This window comes from Eschscholzia californica, unplaced genomic scaffold (genome assembly GCF_041429995.1).
Source record: "Eschscholzia californica isolate CP2 unplaced genomic scaffold, dmEscCali1.0.p SCAF_1, whole genome shotgun sequence".
In the NCBI taxonomy this organism is placed as follows: Eukaryota; Viridiplantae; Streptophyta; class Magnoliopsida; order Ranunculales; family Papaveraceae; genus Eschscholzia; species Eschscholzia californica.
This window is the reverse complement of record NW_028238198.1, coordinates 55,370,255-55,383,767: the sequence shown is the minus strand read 5'-3', so window position 1 is coordinate 55,383,767 and position 13,513 is coordinate 55,370,255. Positions and strand designations below refer to the sequence as shown.

The window sequence follows — 13,513 nt, the reverse complement described above, 5'->3', positions numbered from 1 at the left end:
GTGTTTAGTTCTTTTAATTTTCCTTGCAAAATCTCATGGCTATCTTGACAATTTGTTTCTCTTGATCAATTTCTTCTTCATTTTCCGCAGTCCAATGGTAACAAACCTTTGTAGAGCAAAACTCGAAAACAAGTACCCGCATTATAACTGATTTAACCATTTGAAGAAGGTAAACGGCGAACTAACATGACGAATAAAAACAGTAGCTCGATTGTAATTTATGCTCATTCACATAGTTTACTCAATCTATAATGTGTTCGAAAAAACTATTTGTGTCCCATCTTTATACACATTCACATAGTTTACCCGATCTGTCTCAAGGTTTATTCACTGTAGTTTGCTCACTGTAGTTTTATCTTTTACTTTAATAGTTTTATCTTCTACTTTAATTAACTTCCGTCCAGTGAAACTGAATATAAGTCGAAGTTTGCTCACTGTAGTTTTATCTTCGTAATACCTATATGTTAAATGCAATGGAAATAATATATAAGAAATCTTTTGTCTATTTTAATGCAATGCAACAATCTGTGAAGCCTAAACGACTTCATGTTTATAAATTCATGAAACATCCCCACGCTAAAACTTGCGAAGTTGATGTCTGCATTGAAGGTAAAAGGTGTTTAAAGTTTTTAAAGTTAAAAAAATTTCACTTGCTGCAAGTTTTTCACTTCCATTTAGAATAGCTCTTCATACTTTATTTGTTTGTTTGATTTAAATGAGCTTGAGTTGATGAATGGAGAGCTAAGGTAATAATATTTTTTGGCCGATGTGACGTGTGCTTGAAAGAATTGTTGTAATCGATTGGTTGTTGATCTTGCTTAATATTTGTTGTTGTCCATCTTCCTCATTATATTATGCTCACAAAATCTTACATTTTCTTTCTTAGGGTCTTCTGGATTTGGGATTAGGTTTTATTTGGACAAACTTTAAACTTACGTTTTGTTCGAGAAATCCTAAACAAATCCTTAACTTATTGAATCTTGCTTTTGTGAGCAGGTTCCCTTACTCAGCAGCTCAACTTGGGGTTAGTTCAAATGATTACTGAATGAATATATCAAACAAAGCATCTCCTGCAAAAGTACTCTTTGAAGTTTGAAGTCTAAGGAAGTTCGACAACTAAATATCTACACAAATATATCTACAAGGGTAAAGATCGTACAACCAAGGTTGCGGAAGGAATCAGAGAAGAAATGTCACATGAAAGTCAAGCAATAGATTTATCAAAGAAAAAACCTCTTGCAAAAGATCGTACAACTGTGGTTGTGGAAGCGACAAACGATATTCAGAAGAGTTCTGAATTCCTATTTGGATGTTTGAACTTATGTTAAGAAAAGAGTTTGTAAAATCGTTTTTTGTTACACTAAGATCGACTTATTCTAATATGTTGACTTAATATTCTAAGTCAAATATATTTTCTCATATGCACTTTACTTAATGCACATGACAAAACTGTCCGTACGGGTTATACCCTCGTATAAATATAAAGAACATGTTTGTATTTCACGTTTAGCTTCTATAGAAGAGTTCAACATTACACCAAAAAAAAAAGATAAAGACAAGTTTCCAACTATATTCAACCTCTAATTTGCAGGTATTGTACAAATATATTAAATTATTATCACCTTAACAAAATACTCCGTATATTATATAAAAATAAATATAGAAACCAACATAAAAAAATCTCAACTCTTTATGAAGAATCCAAGAGTCACACTCTGTCATCCAATCATGATAACCTCCCCAAAAGTCTAATTCATCCAGCCCATCCACCAATAATCATTTATCCTTTTCCAGAACTCAAAGTTGGTGGAATCTAGCACACTTTAGCACAATCCGGCGCAGTTTAGTACAATCCGGCGCAGTTTAGTACAATCCGGCGCAGTTTAGCACAATCCGGCCCATTTTTTTGAGTATTAGATGAAAGAAGGTCCATCCTTGCCGAAATCAATGGACGATTTAGCTGAAAATGGAATCGCCGCATACCTAGACGAGAAATCGCGGTAAGCGAAATCATCATCCAAAGTACCATTTTGCCCTGGACCTTCATCAAAATTAAGAGAGTAACTCAAAGGATCATATTGGAATTTCCCAGACTTAGTTCCTCCGCCATTATTTCTCTGGTTCTTATTAAACCGGCGTATGAAAGTTTTCCATTTAGGTCCTGCTACGATTTCTGACCACTCTTTTACTTTCTTCATAGCTTTTATTCCTTTTCTCCACCATTTTTCTTCGTTATCATTATTATTATTACTTCTATCCCACCAAACTAATCCAACGGTTTCAGATCTATTAGATCCTAAACACGGCATCCAAGAACAACATCCTCGATTAACGAAACTCATATCCACCATGTCTTCTCCTGTTTCTATTACTCGTTCTTTATCAGTCGCCGCCACTCCTCCTTGATTCTCCATAGACATCTCCTCCGTTGAGATAACTAGTCGGTCAGCCAATCGAACGGCCAGCAGAAGAGTTGATTGTATGACGGGACGAGACTTCTTCAACTCCCTTGGAAAACCCTAATTGGACACTCTCTCTCTTATCTCTTACTCTTTCTGGCTCTGGGTTTTTATTGGGAAGAAGATTGACTAGGTGACCGGGAATTGGCGGTCACCAGTTGGTAATTACTCAAACGTCTTTTTGTTTTGATCCGGGAGAAAACAATATCTTATTGATTTCTTTTTTCTATTAAATAAGTCGATTTTATTTATTTATGGCCCACCGACCACCTGTATTGCCCGTTAATCTTAATTTTGTTTTATTGAATTAACAAGTCAAAATCCCAAACAAAAAAAAATCAAATAAAATATACAAGATTAGAAGCAACCCATTACCAAACAAGACAGAAACAAAGTAAAAAAAGATGATATTTAGAAGTGAAGAAAGAATTTTTACCAACAGAAGAAGATATATCAGTCTGAGCAACTTGATCTTTTTGAGTTTTTTGTGACAATAAGCAGCAACCCATACTTTAAGAGACCCTTTTCTAGAGAGAAGAGTTTGTGAATAAAACATCTCTCTTTCTCTCTCTACTTTTCTTGTTCAATCAAACTTTGGGGATTTTGCTTGAAGAAGTTCTTAAGAAATGAAAACCAGAGTTTCAAAGTTGAAAATAACTGTTGAGAGTTTTAGAGTACGGAAGAAGGGAGCTTTCATCAATTCAATATAATAATAATAATAATAATCAAATTGAACATGGAAAGACAAAATTACTTAAAATGACACCTGAAATTTCATTTATTCCATTTGGATTTTGGAATCAAAATCTCATTTTTGGTACTAGAGATAGAGAAAGTTACTCAGAGTACCACTATGTTTATTTACAGTTTTACCCTATTATTGTTGCAATGGTAATGTCTAAGTTTTATTTTTATCAAAATGGTAAGTAAGAGCATCTCCAATGGGACACTCAATCTCTAACACTTAGAGTGCCACATAGACTTTTTGGAGTTTTTGTTAAAAAATCATCTCCAATGGAACACTTTATTAGACACTCTAATATGAGGTAGACACATTTATTATAGAGTGTCTAGAGAGAGAAACTCTAAAATGAGAGTGTCTACTTGAGACTCTCTAAGTGTTACTTTTAATTTTCAACCAATAGAAAATCTTGCTTTTCAACTACTTTTTATCTATTGAATTGAAGAAGGACATGTGTATTAAGTATAAACACTTTAGAGATCTCCATTGGAGACCAACAACAATTAGAGTGTCTTTATATTGACATTTAGGAAAGAGAATCTCTATTGGCCCTTGACAACTAGAATTTTTAGAGTGTTTGTTAGAGTGTCCCATTGGAGATGCTCTAATGTCTAAGTTGGAAATTAGTGGTGATAGCCGAGTAAGGATTTAATGAGAGAAACTCAATTCAGATAGGATGACATTTTTTGTTCGATATGACAAAATATACAAATTTAACAATTTTCCGTTCCTCGATTTATATCGAATATGTATAAGTTAAATGGATATTACGTTTCCGACTATCAGCTTTGTTGTATTTAGTTACAAATTATTGAGAGATTTTTATGAGAAGTTTTAGTACTAGCATTGTTTTGAAAATATTTTGAAGTGAAGCAGTAATGCTCATTCTAGAGAGTTTTTTTCATTAGCCCATGCTTGGTTACAAAATATGCTATACTCCTATTTTAGATTGAAACGAGGGTGTAACCCTTGCCCATGGGGCACGGACAGTTCTGTGAATGCATTAGAGAGTGAAACTTACAATCTCAAACTTTGTGGATATAATAAACATGAGTTGAACATTCAAAATCAATTTAAGGAAAAAACGCCAAAAAATAATCTAACATCAATTCATTAGCTTTCTTTATACAGGGCAGATTAGACCCTCTTGGAACCAACAGACATATCTTCATCCTCTCCGTATGCTTATTGAGCTTGAGCTTCGTACATAATGATCATCTATTCCTTCATGTTCACATCATGCATTGTTGTTTCCACTACATTCTTCCACCTCCATTTCTCTCATTTGAGTCACTACCTGGAGTCAAGGAGTCAATAAATTCTATAGTGAAATTTGCACATTCATATTGTTATTTATTTTGACAATACCACCAGAAAATATCATGATCACAATATATTTGACAGTGTTCTGATCAATGAGAAACTGCATCTTACCTGGCTTCACAACTTCCCCAGGGTTATGAACCTGCATATTGTTATTTATTTTGACAATACCACTACAAACTGAAACCCACAAAAGGCTTTAGTCTGAGTTAATGTGTGCTCGACAAATAGGTCTTCAATCCGAATAATGCTGCGAAGAAAGGATAAATTATTACATCATATCAAAGGTACAAATTAATAAATCAAAAATAAGAAAACTTATTTCAAATACAATAGGGTGACCTCTATGTTTCCACTTAAAGATGTTCCTGAGTAAGAGGATGACCTTCGAGACGTATTATCTCACGCCTTCTGGTTATAAATGAAGGTCAATCCATTCTTTCATGAAGTTTTGTATTGCATTATGTGTTTTCTCAACTACTCTCCTTACATGGAAAGTTATGTTTTAATGAATCTTCCCTAATATGGTTAGGGACTTCGAGACATTGCCAAATAAGAGCATCTCCAATGCAACACTCAATCTTAGAAACTCCGAGTGCCACTTAGGATTTTTAGAGTTTTTTTCTTAAAAACCATCTCCAATGCAACACTCTATTTGGATCTCTAAGATGACGTGTCGAGTGTGGAATAGAGATATCTCAAGAGGACACTCTAGAATTAGAGTGTCCTCTTGAGATATCTCTAATTGTCCACCTCATCAATATTGGATTTTCAACCAATAGAAATCGAGTCTTCTATATTTTCTAAAATAACTAATTATTTATTTAATTATGACACATAAGTAAATAAAGATAAGTTTCGAGTTTTGCATTGGAGACACAAAAAATTTGAGGATCTCTATTGACGCCACCTAGAAGTGAGAATCTCAATTGGAACTTGACACATAGGAAGAATAGAGTTTTTTTTGAGTTTTGCATTGGAGGTGCTCTAAGGGCCCAATATATATGAGTTCCAAGTTAATATAATCTTGAGCATTATTATGAGAGAGAGAGAGAGAGAGAGAGAGAGAGAGAGAGATTACATCTTCATGTTCGACTCTGAGACCAAGTGGCATGATGGTTTGGCTCCCAGAGAACCAAGTGAACCTTAATCTCCCGAAGGCATGAGACCCTGCTCTTAATGATGCAGTTGTATCGGCATCAAAGTTATAATATGCCTACTCAGATTGATGATCCCCCACGAACCGAACCAGCAATGCAGGATGAACGTTCTACCAGTAGCGAAAACCATAACGATTTAGTGTAATTATCAATGACTTGAGAAAAAAACTAAGGCAACCAAATAACATATTGAAACCTAAATCAAAACCCAAAATCACAGATTGAAACCTACATAAGATAAACCCTAAAAAGTAATATTTAATGCATATATTGAAAAAAACAATTTTGGAATTACAACCTTTTAATCTTTGCCTTATATATTACGTTGTTATATTCTGCATTGGAAATGTCAGTCGTCCGTTCATTATTGAATTCATCTTCATATTAAGCTTCTCGTATATAGTCCTGACACCTGAATGAAAATTCATTAAAAGGTAATACTTAGTTATTCTAACATTGTGAAATACCTGAAAAGATGAACCACATACCCAAAATGAAACAAAACCAAAATTTATTAGTCCTCTCTGATATTATTATTTTTTCAACAAACACCAACCCATGAATATAGAGAGCCCTATTTACAAAATCAAATGACCCGAAATAGTTGAGCCTAGTGGGCTTAGATTTGTACATAATTACAAAAGATCTCAGTCGAAGTAGGTTTTATTTTAGAGAAAGTTATGTAAAAAAAAATGATTCATGCTATAAAAAACCATCTTTACAGAATTAGAGAACCCAAAATGGGTTTGAACAAAGTGGGTACTGATGTTACAAATCAAAACCCTAAATTTTAGTTAAAATAGGTTTACTTTGCTTAGTACTAAGTTTTATCTTTTCCAAGGATTGGCCATTAACCAACCCAATTAACTTACTTGAACTTCAAAAGGAAATACTACACTGAAAATTTAAAATGAAAGCTTATAAGACCCTAGTTTCTATATAAGATATAAATTAGACTTACCAACTCTTATTTCTCAGCATCTTGAAGGTACTCCTGGATTGGCACTGTCTGCTTCTTCTCGTCTTCGAACACATCAACCATATAACAAATCCATAGTAACCATTATTTTTGAGTGATCCCTGCCAAATTAATAAGAATAAACCCGGTTCAGATTATTTGGAGGCGGCACTTATAAGACGTAAAAAAAAGATCTGAAGTAGAGGAAAAAATAAAGAGAAGAACGATAAACTTTATGGAACTGAAAAGGGAAAAACGCAAGGTTGAATGTAATTTGGAAGATAGCTCTACGACAACTTTCTCTGTGCCATTTATCCGTCAGTTAACTCCTTGCTTCGACCATGCATAAAACTAACCTAGAGAAAGATACAACTAAAAATGAAGACCGTGAAATCGGAAATGATAAAACGAAAAGTGATAATCAAAACCTTCTTATTCGTACCCCTACGAAACCCTAAATCGATTTGCAACAAAATGAGTTAGGGCGAAAAGCTTACCTGCCAGCAGTGGTTCAGTTTTGGAGCCGTAAATAGTTCAGTCCATAACCCTTAATCCATAACATTGAATTTATCTAACATAATTATGTTCTACCACCTGAAAGAAAAATCGCCAAAAAATAATAAGCTTAGTTGTTCCAACACTGTGAATACTTGAAAAAATGAACTAAATACTCAAAATGAAACAAAATCAAATACTTATTAGTACCTCTTTCATATGGAGAACTCAGATAACTCATTTCAGATAATCCAAAATGAGTTCAACCAAAGTGGGTGTCCGTCGCTGCATAATTACAAAAGTTATGTAAAAGCACCAAAAAACCAAAGACTCCTAAATACTCGACTGATGCTACGAATAAATATTCAAAATACTCAACATAGATGTACTCAAAATGGCTAGCTACAAAGTGGGTACACATAAATACTCAAAATAGATGTAATATTTGATCATGGGTTCAAAGAAAGTGGCTACTCATGCTACAAATCAAGATTGAAACTTAGATGTGATATTTGATCATGGGTTCAAACAAAGTGGTTTAGTTGCTTGGTATGAAGATAAACCCTAAAAATTCCAGTTAAAATAGGCTTTAGGAAGACAAGCCCTAAAGCTCTATCTTAACAAATAAAAACCCTAAATGAAACAAATGAAAACCCTAAAGTGAACTACAGAAATCCTAATCACATGTAAACAAAACCCTAATCAAATCTAAACAAAACCCTAAGATGAAAAGATAGACAAACATACCTGCCAGCATTGGTTCGATTTTGAGCCCTAAATGGTATTGTCCATAAACCTAATCGACAGAGAATAAAAAACAGAGGGAGAACCATTGTTTTCTACAAAGATGGAGAGATGGAGAGGGAGAGAGAGGGACGGAGAGATGGAGAGGGAGAGGGAGAGATATCGTATGAGAGGGAAATGAGAAAAACCCGGGTGAATAGAGGGTGTTAAAAAACGGCATCTTTTACGAATATGCTTTCCTTTTTTTCCTTCAAACTTCAAACCGTTGGATGAGTTTTTCTCTACATCACAACCATCAAATTTGTGGAGACTAAATCTTGTCCGTTAGAGATAAACCTGTGAGGGTTAATCCTGGCCATTGGGCCTCCCTTATTATATAGATTAATAATATATAAAAAAAAAATAATATATAACGGCTGGAAAAGTATAAATATTTACATGTAGGATGATTCAGTCTTTCAAGGATCACTGAATCTCAGCGAGTCCTTTGATTCAGCCCGTTAATGATGATAAAAGGAAAATTTGCCCAAGTGCCCACTTTTTAGGGTGTATTTTCTTTTCTTTTTTTTCCGCTTTTATCCTCGTATATAAGAGCAAGTCCAATGGGAAGGGGTCCCGGGCCCTCCACTTGGATCGCATGTGGGCGGGGGCGGAGCCCCCTCCCAAATAAAGAGCCGGCCCCTTGCTCCCCAACAGACTGTTGGGGCTCCCCAACGGTCATATTGGGGAGCAAAATCGGGCCGTTGGAGCAAATCCAACGGTCAGATTTTGGGTTCAACCCCTATTTATAGGGGTTGAACCCAAATCATCCTTCATCTCTCTCCCATTCACTCTATTTCAACTCTTTCTCTTTCATTTTATCTCTCCAACTCTCTTACTAATATCTTCAATCATTTTCAATGGATTCCTTCAATGATAATGAGTTATTTATGAATCTCCTTCAAAATCCCGGTTATCAATCTAGCCAATTTGATGAAACTTCTAACGATTCTTCACGAGTTCCCTCGGCGGTAGATGAAACTTTAGATGATTCTTGCGAGTTTGAAGGAACGACTTCAACCAAGAAATCTAATAAACGGGTTGCGAATACTACAATTAAGATATAGTACTTACTAATTCTTATTTGATGCGGTTGTCGGAAATTGCCAAAAATCTACTATATTATGGCAAAAAGTAACCGATGAATTTAATGAAATTACAAACTCTTAACGCACGAAAAAGGGTTGTAAATCTCGTTTCAGTGACATAAATACCGAGTGTCAAAGTTTCATCTCTACTTTGAGGATAGTAAATAAAGTTCCAAAAGCGGGGAGAACGACTATGACCAGGTAAGTTTTCTTACTTGTAATCTATATATTTTTAGCTTTTGATTTCATAATATCCTTTTAAATTAATTTTTATCTTTTTCAGATTCAAATAGCACTTGATATTTATAAAAACAATCACAAAGGAAAAATGTTTAAATTCCAACATGTTTACAAAGTTTTGATGTCGCATAACAAGTGGATGGCAGACATGCCAGGAGAGTCAACATTCGGGAAAAGAGATTCTAATACCAATCTATCGGAGGAAAGACCAATGGGTCGTAAACAAGCCAAAGCAAATGCAAGAGTCAGAGAAAATTCGACAAATTCTACCGCTAAAGACAAAGTAGTAGCCGGTGATGCTCCGCCGAAATAGTGGCAAAATAGAATGGATGAAGGGAAAGAAAGATCGATTTCAATGAAAGAAGCTTTAGAAATTCAAAAAGGGTTCCTTGAAACCGATAAAAAAGCAAAGGACCGACAATATGGAATAGACTTAATGAGGATTGATGTTAATTCTCTTGACGAACATGGTGCACGGTTGCTTATTGAGGCGCGTGAAGCTTGGTTTGGCAGTAATCGACAAGAACGAAGAAACCCCTTCTAGCTATTTCTAACTTTTTTTTATTGTTGTTTAGTCGTATTGTCGTAGATTTAAATTTCTAATCAAATGTTAAGTTTGTAATCGATATCGTTTAATCGAATTATTTAAGTAAATTGAGAAATTAAAACTTCAAATTTAAGGGCCCGGGACCGCTCACCGTTGGAGTTGATTTTGAGGGTCTGATCCCGGGCCCTTAAATTTGAATGAAAAAGTGAAGTTAAGGGCCCGAGAGCGGTCACCGTTGGACTTGCTATAAGGAAATCTAGATCTCTACTATTTTCACCCAAAACCGGAAGGACCCCTAATCTTCTCTTCCTATTCTTTCAATTTCACACTCAATCTTGCTTTCATCTTTTATGAACATTATCAAAAGCCTAGATATATCTCTCTCAATCTAGTACAAGTCACTCGAGTTGGCTTTATTTTTCTCTCAAGCTACCCAATTAGTTGCACTAAACCTTTTAACGATTTGTATGTTTAAGTTTCATTTGTGTGTTGTACGAATCGATTCAAACCTAGGGTTTGATTTTGACCAAAATCTAAGATTTTTTACTATAACAAAATCTAAGGTTTTGTAAGAATTCTTTCCACCAATGTTTTCTATTGTGTGCTTAATCTTGAAATATACACACTATATACGTTGAAATTGCCTTGGATTTTGGTGATCTTAATTGAACATATTGGGTTCATAACAAAATCGGTGAAACCAGGTTGAACCTATGTGAAGGAAACGGATGTGTACCCATCTAACTGAAGTCCAGTACCATGGAAAAACTTTTAGAGTTGAAAATAGTGGCTATGTGTCAATTACATTAAATGAAGTTCAACATTGAGCCACCAAATCAGACTCCAGTAGGTTGCCTAAGCCTTTAGAGTCGAGTTCAGTGGCTCCATGTCGAGGATTTTACAAGTAATTCAACTCGAGGCCACCGATATGAACTCATTTAAGCTCGAGTAATTTGTAAATTATGTAATCATTTTATATATGAGTTTTGTATATAAACATTGTGTTGATAATTTAAAGGAGTTCTGTTCGTTTTGACGGGTTCAACTGAATATTGGTTATTCCATGAGGGAGAATGGAAAAATGGTGTTAAGAAGAAAGAATATGTAGGTGACAAACAAGCTGGAATTGTTTTATCGGACAGGACGGCACATACCGATCTTCGTGAAGTTTTTAATCAAGTAATAAGTGTAGAGTTGGAGTGTGGTTCGATTAATTTAAGTTTCATAGTTGCAGGTATTTATGAATTTGGACCACTGATGGAAATAGTTGTTGATAATGACTTCAAATTCTAACAGTCAGTTGCAAAGACCCATATTCCAAGGTGTCTTCCGCTCTATGTCACAATTGAAAAAGATTTCTAGTAAAGGCTAGTAGTGCAGTTTCTGATGGTTTTGTACCTAAAAGTGTATATGACAGAGAAAGAACACATTAGATACTCGTGAACCTACAGGAGGTTCCTCCAGGGAAGATTTCACTGTTGATTTGGATATCCGTCCGAGAACCTCACAGAATACCAAAAGTAAAGATGAAACAAGTAGGGTGAGAACCAAAAGTAATATGAATTGTTTTCCTAGACACGAACTGAAGAAAGATTTCATCCGAGGCTAATGTTATTCGACATAAAGAAGGTATGGGCAAGGAAATTATGGTAATTGATGATGATTATGTAGTTGATTAAATAGTTCAGAAACTTGGGAGTATTTGGATGAAGTAGTGGTTGGTCTAGGAGATGTCCATCATCAGATGAAGTGGAAATAGTTGATGTCAGGTCGGGAAGTGGATGAGATGTGTGTGTTAGATGATGGAGATGCTTGCGAAGATAGCCGTGTTTCGAAAGAAGACGAATCGCCATACATTTATTGTTTGTGCAGAGTTAGGCGAAATGTGTGGTGTTGACGAAACAAGCATTAGGTGTGACACTGATGGTGATTGTCCAGAGTCTTTTGATGTATTTCAAAGTAAGAAAGATTTAAAGAGGAAGTTGAGTGTCTGGGCTATCAATAACAAATATGAACTTAAGGTAAACAAGTTTGATAAACGTCGCTTCGTTTTATCATGCGTTGCAAGTGGTATCTCCGTGCAACTACAATTAGTGAATCTTCTTGATTTAAGATTGGCAAGTTTATCAATACCCACTGTTGTGGTGCGGTTGATAATCTCCATTTGGTGCATAGATGATGAGTACGGTCGTACTCTATTATATGTCACTAATTTACATTTGTTAGTTCTTAATTTCAATTAAACCAATCGATTTAACATAATCTAGCAGAGTTGTCAAAAATGTTCAATAAATACAATAATAGGTGCTTCATGAAGATATTTTGGAAGGGTTGTTTGAAAGTGGCATGAAAGATGGGCTGTTATGCGAGAAGCTTATGCTCAAGGGGTTATTTCCAACAAGAAAACAAGGTGAATGGGTTAATCTTGAAAGAGTGGGACTCCTTGGATTGGTTTTGGAAACTAACACTTAGGCATCCTACTGCCCACCTGACCTACTATTTTTTTTTTTGAGAAATCGACTACGATCTACGTTAGTCGTTACGAAGATGCGATAAGCACGATAACCGCCATGTTAAACCAATAATGAAAGAGGCATAAAGTCTAACAACATGAAAGAAGCGTAAAGCCCAACAAATATATAACATTATTCAGACCTTTAATAATCCAAGTTCAATAAGCTATGGGTTTCACCTCCTCTGGGAATCGAACCAGGGACATCCAGGATTTTGGAGTATATGTCAACACTTTCAACCACTTGGGAAACCAAGTGTTGACCACGTGACCTGCTGTTGGGAGGTGGAGAGAAATAAGTTATTTGAATTAAATAGTGTGCCGACCATTAACCACAGATATGGTGACCCTAGAAAATTGATCTTCCCAGTTAGGTTTACCAATTAGATCCCTTTTAAGATGTAAGTCTGTATGTAAACTGTAGTATGAATTGCATTCTAATAAGTATTTTATTCATCTCCATTACGAAATATCATCAAATAATCCTATGGTATCAATGGAAGTTAAGAAATCACTATATGTTAAATCAAGTTATATCTGTAAGGATAGACTGAATGGTGTTTTTGAACGTTCTCGGGATTATTTAGAAGATAGGGTTAAAACTAGGGCTTTTTGTGATGGATTACTTTGTTGTGATAGTCTACGCAATAAGGGTGTTTATTACGTTTATAATCGAACGAGTAGAGAATTCCAAATGCTTTAAGAACTAGGGAACTCACCACTAGATTTGTGGACAAAGATCAACCTCCAATGTCTTAACAATTTGTCGCCTTGCTAATGTTTCGTGGGAAAATTTCAAAAATTTGGCCTGTCTCGCAAAAAATTGGCATGTCAGAGGCAAAGTTACCACGAAATGAGACTAAGATTTTGGGAGTTGCCCACAAAACACAAACAGGGGCAACAAATTTGTTTGGTTTCAAAACTTTAGAAATTTATCTCAAATATTTCCTAAAAATCCAAGATATTTGGAGTTACTCAACAAAAACACAATTATGTTGATGAAGAAAAACCCTAGCATATTGAAATTTTGGATTTAAATGTAAAATTATTTTTCTCTCTCTCTCTCTCTGTGAAGGTTTGTCAACTATGGATGCCCTTGATTTGTTTGAAGTTGTCATCTTAAAAAATGCTCTTCTCACACTTTATCTTTTAAAGAAGAAGAAGAATGCCAATTAGGTTTTCTACTCTAAATCTATTGTATTTGTT

The 13,513-nt window shown here is 35.0% G+C and overlaps 4 long non-coding RNA genes across 4 annotated transcripts; 2 read left to right on the top strand and 2 right to left on the bottom strand.

The window, feature by feature from the left end:
* The first annotated feature begins 90 nt into the window (after positions 1 to 90).
* On the top strand, positions 91 to 1,395 carry LOC147567699 (uncharacterized). Its single transcript, XR_015230823.1, has 2 exons — positions 91 to 169; positions 997 to 1,395. It is a non-coding gene; the product is annotated as an uncharacterized LOC147567699 (long non-coding RNA).
* A 155-nt stretch (positions 1,396 to 1,550) lies between these two features.
* On the bottom strand, positions 1,551 to 3,169 carry LOC147567698 (uncharacterized). Its single transcript, XR_015230822.1, has 2 exons — positions 2,896 to 3,169; positions 1,551 to 2,746 (listed from the first exon to the last, which is right to left on the bottom strand). It is a non-coding gene; the product is annotated as an uncharacterized LOC147567698 (long non-coding RNA).
* Positions 3,170 to 4,218: 1,049 nt separating this feature from the next.
* Positions 4,219 to 8,217, bottom strand: LOC147567697 (uncharacterized). The gene is made up of 8 exons (XR_015230821.1): positions 7,885 to 8,217; positions 7,348 to 7,422; positions 7,140 to 7,236; positions 6,646 to 6,764; positions 5,983 to 6,096; positions 5,606 to 5,794; positions 4,636 to 4,774; positions 4,219 to 4,498 (listed from the first exon to the last, which is right to left on the bottom strand). It is a non-coding gene; the product is annotated as an uncharacterized LOC147567697 (long non-coding RNA).
* A 2,941-nt stretch (positions 8,218 to 11,158) lies between these two features.
* On the top strand, positions 11,159 to 12,769 carry LOC147567696 (uncharacterized). The gene is made up of 2 exons (XR_015237858.1): positions 11,159 to 11,816; positions 12,066 to 12,769. It is a non-coding gene; the product is annotated as an uncharacterized LOC147567696 (long non-coding RNA).
* The last annotated feature ends 744 nt before the right edge of the window (positions 12,770 to 13,513 follow it).